The sequence below is a fragment of the Tachypleus tridentatus genome, chromosome 6 (genome assembly GCF_004210375.1).
Source record: "Tachypleus tridentatus isolate NWPU-2018 chromosome 6, ASM421037v1, whole genome shotgun sequence".
NCBI lineage: Eukaryota > Metazoa > Arthropoda > Merostomata > Xiphosura > Limulidae > Tachypleus > Tachypleus tridentatus.
Genome location: NC_134830.1, coordinates 57,613,518 through 57,624,220, shown reverse-complemented (window position 1 = coordinate 57,624,220; position 10,703 = coordinate 57,613,518). Strand labels below are relative to the sequence as shown.

The window sequence follows — 10,703 nt, the reverse complement described above, 5'->3', positions numbered from 1 at the left end:
TTTACTTCCCTTTCAGCCACTAGGACCTTCAGGATTTCTTACAAAAAACGTTTGTCAAGAAATGAAAGTGTTGAACACGATTTTTAGTGGCTCCACTTTGTAGTAGAAACACAGCGTGGTGACAACAGAGAATATATATTCCATGAGAACATATTCAAGTGTTAAATGATGTGTCTTCTACATTCCAACCAAAAGATCAAGAACGCAAATGGTTTGAATTCTCTGTAGGTGCAACGCCGTTTCAGACTTCTCCGCCCTAAATTTAACCTTTCATTAAAAGTGTCATATATAGATTGAAATAAAAATATCTACAATTTCTTGTACAGTCTTGTAAATATAGAAAGTACAGAAAGACCACCATAACGTATACTTTTCATTATTGACTTTGGTGTCAAGCACAGACTACACGTTGTAATATGTTAAAGTTTTCAGAACTAACCTGTTGAAGTATATTTAAGTTAACTGAATTAGCCTTTGAGATAACTAATAGGTCAGCATAATAACCAAAGACTCGGTAAAGATGTGAATCGCGAAGTACTGCTAAATTTCTCACTATGTCGTTTGTTGAATTGAATAATGAAATGCATAATGAATAATTATTATTATAACACTGCGATACGAAAGCTTATCGTATAATTAATGTGCATTTTCCTCAATCAATTATACTAGAATATTATTGTGAAAAGACATATTTCAAGAATATAGTGTTTTACTTTTATGAAAATAAACTTAGAGGAAAATAAATCTGTGTAACAAAAACACTTCAGTAAAGTCGATTGTGGTTACATATGCTCAAGTATGTATATATACTGTACTTTCTGTTTGTTTGAGATAATAAACATGTTATTCTTTTATTTAAATTTGTACAATAATTATTCTACACTTAAAGAAATGTTGTCATGTTATCAACCCCAGATCACTCCTTTTATTTCATGATTAAATTTACTGTTATTTGCAGGTTTACTTACCTGATACTTCTTAGGAAATTGGTTTTACCCTAAAATACTACTACCCTAAACGAAAAAAAACTGTGTTTCTGCTTTTTCTGATACGAGACTACCACTTTTACTGGATTTTTCCAGCTACTTTCTTTTCTTTAAATATCTTGTTCAGCTATTATCTTGTTTGTTTTTTTAATTTCGCGCAAAGCTACTCGAGGGCTATCTATGCTAGCCATCCCTAATTTAGCAGTGTAAGACTAGAGGGAAGACAGATACTCATCACCACCTACCATCAACTCTTGGGCTTCTCTTTTACCAACGAATAGTGGGATTGATCGTCACATTATAACGCCACCACGGCTGAAAGGGCGAACATGTTTGGTGCGACCGGGATGCGCACCCGCGACCCTCAGATTACGAGTCGCACGCACACCTGGCCATGCCGGGCTAATTATTATCTACTTCAGAATAATAAAGGAACCAAGGCAATTAGAACAAAATAGAAAATAGCATAAATTCAAAATAAGGAGTATAATATTGCAAGATGATAGCAATGCAAGTTTTTTCTTCCTTATTTTAGGTTTGTTCTCGGGCCGACAAATAATTTTAACTTCGAAAACAATAAATTAAATTCGTACCCTGGTCGATTAGTGTGTTAACTTCCTCTCGTCGGAAAACACTAACACACTACATAGACGTACAAACCTTAAACAAAGAAATAAGATTGTATAATCAAACTTTTCACCCTCAAACCATGACATTACCTCGCCCATGCTTCATTAAGGTAAGTATATTTCACCTTTCTTCCACTGAATTACAACCTACTCTTTGAATCAAATATTTCAAACTCGGATTTATCCACCCTTAACACTCTTTTCCAATCATCAACAGTTTATTTTTGTACTTTTTAGCAAATTTCATTGTCTTGACAATAGTTGGAGATCGAAGTAAAGGTTTTTTAATTGCTACACGACCAAATATTCCATTCTCGTTGAGTTTTCTTTATACTGCAGATCTGGACACTTTTCTATCATTTGGTACATGGTTGTTTATCTTATGCTTGAAATCAATGGCAGTCTTTCTTCTGTCCAGATGATTGCATAAACGAAGATACTTAACATTAATAGCTGATCGATAAAGTAACTGAAAACAAAATACTGACGGATTAACCACCAGTTGAAACAAAAATGTTCTCTGGCTAGTTCACTGTACTGACAGAAAACAACTCTACTGAATGTTTCACTGCCTCTCTTATATATAGTAAACTCATTAAAATTATTAGAAAAGCTGATGTCGATTTTTAGAACTTTCTAGGCCGACATTATTAACATTATGCGTCTTCTAGTTAACATTTATATTACAATATTAGAAAAATATAGCTCATAACAGTACAGTATATAATGAAATAAAAAAACAGAAAGAAAACTAACATTGAGACAAATTTGACAATAACAACTTTACAAACACTCAAAACATGCTCTTTAACAACGAAATAGTAATTATGACACAAAGGTTCATGGTTTAGTGGATAAGAGCTCGAATATGCTCATTTGTTTAGCAGAGAGGTGTTATAATGTTACAGTCAACTTCACTACTCGTTGTTAAAAGAGTAGCCCAAGGGTGGGTAGTGTAGACTAGTTGCCTTTCCTCTAGTCTATCACTACTAAATTATGGACGGCGAGCGCAGATAGTACTCGTACCTTTGCATGAAATTCCAAACAAACCAAAATATATTTATAAAATAAAAGTAGACTTTTCAACATAGATAATCAAGAAGGATAAATTAAAGGAAGCCGGTAATGTAGGGATTTTATTTTCCATGTAAAGTCAGAACTGCTTAGTGTTTGATATGTGAGCCTCAATCAATCAAGTTATGTGCTCATTTCCAACCCTATCTTGTTTTCCAAGTTCAGTACCAACTCTACACAGCTATCTTTATTTAACAATAATTTTATTCCTTTAAAACTTGTAAGATAAATTGTTAAGTAAAAAAATACAAATCTATGAATTATTTTGCTATAAAATATCACACATCCTTAAAAATGTAATAAGAAAATATTAATATGTATCTACAAATTTGAAAGTAGAACTTTACGAAAAACAACTGACGCAGGTTTTGCCAAAATAATTCATTATTTTGCATGTTAAGCAACTATTACATTTTCTTTGTTACTATTTTTGAAACATACTTAATAGTTTGGGTTAGATATACAAATTCTGTATGGAAATTAAGTTGTATTGTTAAATTACAGTTTGAAGTTAGGCTAAACTGTTTGAACTTTGTAAAGTCTTAACGAGCTTACTATTAAAAACGTCAATAACATCAAAGATGTTTCAATAGTCATCATAAGTTTTTCATGTTTTCAGTCTCACTGATACAGAACATAGAATTATATTAATCATTCGTATTTAAACTTTAATGATTAGATAATACTATCAAGTTGCATTTATGTACTGTTTGTTTTACGTCTATGTAACTATTTCGCAGGGTGTGGATGGATCTTCGCTAAATTTGGTTTGAAGGTCTGTTGGGTCCATACGAAGATACATGTAAGTTTACGATTTCACGTTTTGTGTTTTGCAGTTTTACGAGCATTATATTTTTTGTTCACAATCACATATAAAGAAAGCAACGTTTCATGTCTTATGATAAACTTTCATTAATGATGAATTTACATAATTTCAGACCTGGGAAATCCAACTAGTTTATTAATAATATATATATATATATTCTGAAATAATTTTAGTTTCTTGTCCTAACCATAATTTACCTATGCCAGGAACGTATTGGTAGTAATTCATAGCAGTTTAAATGCTTATGAATCGGAGAGTGTAAAATATATCGAAATTTATTCATAGAAAGAAACTCAAGTTTGAAGTAAAAAGAAACTATCAACAGATGGCTAATCTAAGTATAAGAACAGTTTTCTTGTTTGTGATGTATTATAGAACGAAAACAGCACCAAGAACCATTAGTCAAAGTATTTTTCATTACTTTTACCACAGTTGCGAAAATTTCTATTAACTTCTTGATTAACTTGAAATATATCAATTAACTCAGAATTTTAAAAAAAGTAATACCATTTATTGCAGAATTAATTACAATTATTTTATTTCTGCAAAGATTTCGCTACGTGATGCTGAAGTAAGCTGTATTTAATTTACTGATTTAAAAATATATATACATATTAATGATTATTTCTATATTCGTATGAAACTTAAACTAATATCAAGTGACGTTAAAGCTCTTTATTTAGAAGAATATCATAAAGTTAGCAAATCCATACTTAAAAGTGGCAATGAATAATGAATAATAACCGTCAATTCGTACGATTTTTTTGAAGATTTTAGGAGGAATTGGTAGTTTAGTTTGCTTGGCTTAACCAATACTTATGTATCAATCAGCACGCTAGAAAAAAAACAAAAAAAACGATACCTAATTTAAGTTATAAAAATCTATCAGAATACAAAATTTGAAAAAAGAAGATCTATGAATGTTAAGTATGTTTTTCTGTCAAAGAAAGTTTTTGTTTCTCTTGGCTTATCCAATACTTTTGTTTATGCACATGCTTTCATCTTATAGCTTAGCTGCTCTAAATCGGTTTCTTTAACTGAAACGAGAAAAAAACTAAAAATTTATTGGTGCTGTGGTAAAATTTTCCAACCGAAAGCTCACGTGCCTTTTTTGCGTAGGCGAGTGCAAAACTCTACGCTAAATCTGAACGATTTCTGTTCAATAACTTTGGACACGTGTCTTTTATACTAAGACCAAATTTGATACCTAATTCTATTACTATGTATATACTTATTTTTTATATTATTAAATTTTATTTTGCTAATAAATTTAATGTGAAATATTATTTATTATTCATTGAAGTGGGTTTTTCATCAAGAATTATTCATTCTCCATATACATAGTCGTTGGTTCAATCTGGTCTCAGTGATGGAAACGATTTCAACTAGCATTTCCAGAAGTAACTTTATTTTTGCTTATATTTACGGCTTATCTTAATTTTCAATAAGTTAATAAAGAAAATAAAAGAGTTGGAGGCGCCGGGTATCGATCCCGGTACCTCTCGCATGCTAAGCGAGCGCTCTACCATCTGAGCTACGCCCCCTCTACATTAGTAATGTCATTATATTAAAAATTTATAATTTTTAAATATTATGTTAAAAAGATTATGTATATATATGTATTGTATTTGCATAACATTTTGTGAATATAAAGCATATTGAAGATTGAAAATAATAGGTTTCAGTTTTTGCTTATAAATACATAGGTAGGAGCTATCAAATGGATTACTAAAGTAAAATATACTTATTCAATATGCTTTTACAGCAAATGGCACAAAAGCTAAACGACATTTTGGTCATCATAGTATATTTAAATATTTTACGATCCTCCAAGAATGTAATTTTTTTGTCAGAACTCTTATTCAAGACTACAGTTTTTGTCAGAACTATCTAGCGGTGATTTATTTGTTTGTTATAACCAGGTTTAGCCAGTGTAGGATACAACTGCTCTCTATTTTAGACTAAAACAAAACTATTATGGTAAACATTTGGAACTCTAATAGCTATCATCTCCTCCCACACACACAAAATTAATGTATTATTTTTTTATTTTAATTTGACACTATAGGTGAGGACTTGGAAAATGGGTTGGATGGAGTATTTGGACAATATATAAAATCACAAAAAATACTAGTTAATAGTCTTAAGTGAAATCTCTGAATGAAAAAATATTTTTTTCGTAGCTGCGGGACCGAATAATATCAGAGAACAATTGCGGACTCATTTGCTAACTTCAATTATGAAAAAAAAATAACCAAGGAGGGGGATTGGGGTCCGGAGTGCACCTGATACTCCCGGGTCACATATCCAGAGACAGAGTGGAAATTCGAGGCGTGATGCAATGTAATGATATACCATGTTTTGATGGCCGTCAGTCTGAACGCACTGCATGCACTAACCCTAACCACATTACAGCTCAGGGGCGATGTAAGAGTCACTCTCTTCTGTAATAGTAAAACATTACATTGAATAAAACTGACATTAAAACTCTGATTACAGAGATGTAAGCTTTGCCTAAGCATATGCTCATGATTGGATGTTATTATTAAGATTAAATACTACATATTCTACGAACTTATGAGTGAATAACAATGTGCCAATCGCACTATATCATGTTGCAGGTTGTGTTAGAAGGAATGACTTGTTTTTAGCAATCGGTGGAAACTGACGACGTTTTGACTTAATATCTCTACACAGTCCGATAGTTTGAAACATAATTACCATTTTCTAACACCACAGACTTAAATTCCCAAAAAATATTGTTATGTTATTCACTAGGACCAAAACTTGCAGTGAAAACAGCCTGTTTTGCTTTGAAGTAAGAAAATATACTTTAAAAAACAACAACAAAAAAACTGCTCATCAAAATTTTGAAAGGTACTTATAAATGGATGTTTAAATATTACAGTTAGGAGTACATTGATATATATTTTAGTAATTATTAGTAACTTCTGATCAAAACAAGCTACCTACTAAGATCAAGTTAAAACTAAGCGACACCTTAACGAGTACGAAATTTGTTTGCTTGTTTTGGAATTTCGCACAAAGCTACTCGAGGGCTATCTGTGCTAGCCGTCCCTAATTTAGCAGTGTAAGACTAGAGGGAAGGCAGCTAGTCATCACCACCCATCGTCAACTCTTGGGCTACTCTTTTACCAACGAATAGTGGGATTGACCGTCACATTATACTGACTCCCACGGCTGTGAGGGCGAGCATGTTTAGCGCGACGCGGGCGCGAACCCGCGACCCTCGGATTACGAGTCGCACGCCTTACGCGCTAGGCCATGCCAGGCCTGAGTACGAAATGAAGTGCTGGATTGTTGGGATTCACTGAACCTAAGCGGGGAAAAATGTTTACTTTTATCAAAGAAGTGACAGAAGTAAATTTTGGTAATAATGATACATACATGTATTTACATAATAGGATTATTTCTACTTTAGTATGAAACATTACAAAAACACCACAAAATGATTATGGAATAAAATTTTCAATGTACTTTTATGAATACTTTTGTCTCACAGATGACGCTTTTAGAGTTCAGAGGTTGCTTTTCAGCCAACAATATGTTTGCTTGGCACCCTTTGGTGTTAATTGGTATATTACGACGATAAGTAGTAACTTGTAAAACGTTCACGTTTGAGGGATATGAATATCTTACCAGTTAGTCTTACATATCTATACCAGCCAATACATGAGGGATTTCTGTTCTTATGGTAATAAGCAAAGTATTTATTTCGCGCCTTTTTCTGCGGAATGATTATCATTGTTATACGAATTCGGTCCTGAAAATAATAGTCAATGCTTAATTCATTTTATATAATATATATATGATAATAGCTTAATAGTACAAAGCAAATAAATAATTTTACTTTTGTAAACCTAACTAAAAGTGTAGAATACTAAAAGTTTAGATAAATCGAATCAAGCCCGCTCATTCCGCGTTAACCATTCAGTGCCCTTTTGAAAGTTCGACAACACTTCAGATAAGGTCAAAGTATTCTGCTTTTTGATCATACAGAGGAAGAAAGAATTAAAATAAAAGGTCATTTGTTAACGTAATGACCAAGAGCTTTAACCTTTTTACCTAGTGTTTAGTTATTTAGTATATATGATGTTAAGATTGACCAGTGGCGTAGCTGGGGGGCAAAAGGGGAACATCTGTCCCTGGACGCAACATCGGGGTGGGGGCGCCAAATTGATGTTACATAATTTGGAGTTATGGCTTACATTTTGTCACGACGGGGCGCGAAAACTGACTTTGTTCGCTGGCGCTGAAAACCCTAGCTACGCCTCTGAGATTGACATATGTTCAGTGACATGGCTGACGTACGTCCAGTGTAAAGATTAATACGTGTACGATGTCATGACTGACATATGCACAGCGTCATGACTGCCGTATGTCCAGTGTCTTGACTGACGTATGTCTGGTATTATGATTGACATATGTACAGTGTCATGGTTAATATTTGTTCAGTGTCATAATTGATGTGTGCACCCGGCCTGGCATGGCCAGGTGGGTTAAGGCGTTCGACTCGTAATCTAAGGGTCACGGGTTCGAATCTCGGTCGCACCAAACATGCTCGCCCTTTCAGCTGTGGGGGCGTTATAATGTGACGGTCAATCCCACTATTCGTTGGTAAAAGAATAGCCCAACAGTTGGCGGTGGGTGGTGATGACTAGCTGCCTTCCCTCTAGTCTTACACTGCTAAATTAGGGACAGCTAGCACAGATAGCCCTCGAGTAGCTTTGTGCGAAATTCAAAAAACAAACAAAGCAAACAAGGCGTGTGCACAGTGCTATTATTGAGATATATACAGTGCCATGGTCGACATACGTGCATTACCATGATTGATATATACACAGTGTTAAGACTGATGTTTGTTCAGTGTCATGAATGACGTATGTACAGTGCCATGATTTGTGTATGTACACTGTCATGGTTGACGTATGTACAGTGTCAAGATTGATGTTTGTTCCGTACCATGATTGACGTATTTACAGATATTATTGTCTGAGTCAGTTTATGTGTTTAACTTCGTGCAAAACTACTCGAGAACTATCTCCTACAGCCGTCTCTAATTTAGACGTAACAGATTAGAGAGAAGATATCTAATAAGCGCCATCTACAGCCAAAGTTTCGGCAGATCTTTACCAACGTAAACTTCGATTGACCATGACATTATAAAGCCCTCATGGCTGAAAGGGCGAGCATGTTCGGTGACGGGATTCGAATCCATGGCTTAAGGATTGCTAATAGAGCGTCTTTGGTAAGAAGGAAATGAATAGGAAACAAAATACAGAGTGATACCTCATAAATAAACAATTTTGCACAGCTGGTCTTGCTGTATCTCACTATTAAACATTTCGTAAGCAAGAATAGCATGGAAGCAAGTTCAATTAGAGTTCTGTTGGTAAAAAACCGTGTTAACAATAACAGCAAATAGCACTTAGAATATGTAACGTTAATTATAGCAAAATTAGTAAAAACGATAGTTCCAATGAAAACGAGCCACACTTGTGAATATTAAAAAAACACTTGTATTATCACAACATCTGTATTTTAAACCTAGATGTATTTTCCCAGGGTCACCGAAAGTTTTCTGTTTCAAGAGTAAATAAAACGAAAATTAAGAGTAACAAATATTTTTATGTTTTAAAGTTAGTACGCCATGCTGTGTTGTAGCCTACGGGGTGCATAATTGGGTGTGTTTTCTTATAGCAAAGCCACAGCGGGCTATCTGCTGAGCCCACCCAGGGGAATCGAACCCCTGATTTTAGCGTTGTAAGTCCGGAGACTTACCGCTGCACTAGCGGGAGGCAGGGTGCATAATTCTTCTTTTAATTCTCTGTAATGGCAAGCCTCCCTTAGGCCTGACATAGCCACGTGATTACGGCACTCGAGTCGTAATCTAAGGGTCATGGGTTCGAATCCCCGTCGCGCCAAACATGCTCGCCCTTTCAGCCGTGGGGGCGTTATAACGTGACGGTCAATCGCACTATTCGTTGGTAAAAGAGTAGCCCAAGAGTTGGCGGTTGGTGAAGATGACCAGCTGCCTTCCCTCTAGTCTTACACTGCTAAATCAGAGACGACTAGCGCAGGTAGATCTCGTGTAGCTTTGCACGAAATTCAAAACAAACAAGCAAACTTTATGTGATATCATCTTAGTGTGGACTGACTAACAACACAATGCTGAATAATGGTGGAAGTGGTTAAAATAAGTGACCCTTCCAGACGGCTTTCGGCCACCTTTCGGGAAAATAATGATTTAAAAATACTTGAAAAACAACAATTTTTTGAAAAGATATATTTCTCCGATTCGGGTTAAAGTTGTCTTTGATAAGAGGTTAACACATAATAAAATAAAGAACTGTTAAAAGGTTAAAATCCTAACTGTGAATTACAGATTAGAGTTTCACTTACATTTTCATATTATTGCAAATAAAATATGAAACAGGGTTTTAAGATAAAATCGTCTAACAGCAATTCATATCTTAGTCTCGAGCATTATTCACGCAACTGAAAGACAACAATCGAAAATCGAGTAGAATCTTTGACACATTTTACTGTTTAAACCACAAGATAATCATTATGACAGATAATGATTAAATATGGAATTATACACTATCTGTCATATTCCGTTGTTTGTTTATTGTAGCAAAGAAACGTCTCAGTAAATGGAGCAATAATTCGTGTAGTAAAAAACTAGATGATACTTGGAACTAAGCCTAATTAAGTAAGCTTAAGAATTTATTTTTGATTTTTTCAAAAGTGAAATAACTCATAAAATTCCTAACATAGTGATAAGTGGAAAAAACTTTTCAGCACGATATTAAAAACACAGAGCTAAATACTAATTCGAAAAACACACAAAAGGGGTGTTTGAATTCCATTCTAAGGGGAGCCTTCTGTGCATGCGGGCTAAACGGACAAGTCAGAGCTTCTTGTCGCTAAAGTATATTATTCCACAATGTTCAAGTACTGATATGATAAAAAAAATCGGCTAGTCAGAAATAATAAACAGTACTGACTGTTATTCTTATAACGCGTCCACAGGTGAAAGTGAGGAGCACGTTCAGCGGTACCGTTGTGCCAACTCTAAACTATTCCATTCACTATACGGCATGCTAAGAACGAAATGATGTTAAATATATTGTTTAAACCTACTATTTAATTTCATCTGCTTTA

At 34.2% G+C, this 10,703-nt stretch overlaps 1 protein-coding gene and 1 non-coding gene across 2 annotated transcripts in view; one reads left to right on the top strand and one right to left on the bottom strand.

The window, feature by feature from the left end:
• Positions 1–416, top strand: part of LOC143252596 (THAP domain-containing protein 2-like) — a 113,690-nt gene extending 113,274 nt beyond the window's left edge. Inside the window, exon 3 of the transcript XR_013029066.1 lies at positions 17–416. The gene's annotated coding sequence lies outside the window, so the exon portion shown is untranslated. The remainder of the gene's footprint in view (positions 1–16) is intronic.
• Positions 417–4,986: 4,570 nt separating this feature from the next.
• TRNAA-AGC (transfer RNA alanine (anticodon AGC)) lies at positions 4,987–5,059 on the bottom strand. The gene has a single exon. It is a non-coding gene; the product is annotated as a tRNA-Ala (tRNA).
• Between the last annotated feature and the right edge of the window lie 5,644 nt (positions 5,060–10,703).